We start from the raw sequence: 1,571 nt of genomic DNA on the forward strand, positions 1-1,571 counted from the left end.
CTTGTCAAAGACCTCCAGTTCGGCTTCACTCAGCATGATCGGAATCCCACTTGCCACTCGCTTCGTACGCTTGGGTGTGTGGGTCATGACAGAGTAAAAAAAACCAATTCTTGCAGAGGTCGTACCAGACGGCCATAGTCAATGTTCGACGTCCTCATCGATTTAGTCAAGCAAATAAACAACTGTAATTCACGTGGGTAAGGAAGTGCACGAAGCGCTTTAATCCTTTGTGGACCATACCTCACTCCACTGTCGTCTATCAGTTTACCACACAACTTTACCTGGTTCTTGAATACGCAGGACTTATTAGCACTGAGCTTAAGTCCGAGCTCGTTCACTAGACTGAAAAGATCTACAAGCTTATCTAAGTATTTATCCGGAGCCTTTGCGTACAATAGCAAGACATTGATCCACACTAACAAGTGATCGTAGAGCAGAGATGCGAAGCACCGCTCTATCGTCACAGTAAAGTGCAGCATCCGAACAACCTTGAGGTACTCTACGCGGTGTGTAAAATTTACGATGGGTCATAAATCAGAGAATGTCTTGGGAAGATTCATCTAAAGACAGTTGCCGATACCGCTTAACGTAAAAAAAGCCAAACAACAAACTCCGGAATCCTATAACTAAAACGCTAAATGGACACCATCATTACTGCTGTCACTGCAGTAGTAGTATCGTTCTCATTGTTTTGGCTAAACGCCAAGTAGTACTTTTCATCGGCATGCAATAAAAGGATCGATGCCATTTTTTTGGAATAATTCCATTTTTTACAAATTCATTCAATGATCAAATGGCTGAATTTTTACCTTTCGAATATCTTCATAACGGTACTAATGGCATCCATTCTTTATCAATCCCCCTGAAACTATGGCATCCTGCAACTTCATTTGCCAATCATTACTCATTAATACGCGATGACGTTATGATAATTTAGACCAGAATCCACAAACCCGCCCCAGCAGAATATTTGGTCAAATAGTATCTTTCAGTGTGAATAATTTGAGGAAGTTACTCTGTACTCGCGGTAACTTGGTTTTATTTAAAAGAAGATATAAGGTAAGATCGTTCTAATACTTATATGCTTTTTAAAGATATACTCCGGAGCACTACTACATGTCAAGGTGGTACGAATCTTTTGTCTGTTGGGGTCTAAAAAAGATGGAGGACATTCCGTGGCATTCATTGAGACTTGACACAACGATGCACTAACATCGTTAATGGTCAGTGAATGGCGCCAAAGAAATGATTCATCTATTGGACGCGAAAGAGATTAATGAATAAAGGAAATACCATTCAATTTAACACATTGAGCCCAAAGGCTCTTCGGTCCCCCCCATCGACCGAATTAACGTGTCTGTCTGGAGTAAGGGGAAACATACTGAAAGGAGGTTTTTACGGTATCATGTATGATTGTGTATTTTGGAAAGACACAAAATATACCTCCCCTTAATAACTAACTCACATGGCTTTGGCGTGTGTTAGCCACTGCATCGTGCTGTCTATTACTTATCCCATATAGGATACATGATAAATAGATGTTTCAGGATCAATATCGTGAATGTACACGT

Source organism: Phytophthora infestans, genomic scaffold (genome assembly GCF_000142945.1).
Source record: "Phytophthora infestans T30-4 supercont1.56 genomic scaffold, whole genome shotgun sequence".
Lineage (NCBI taxonomy): Eukaryota > Oomycota > Peronosporomycetes > Peronosporales > Peronosporaceae > Phytophthora > Phytophthora infestans.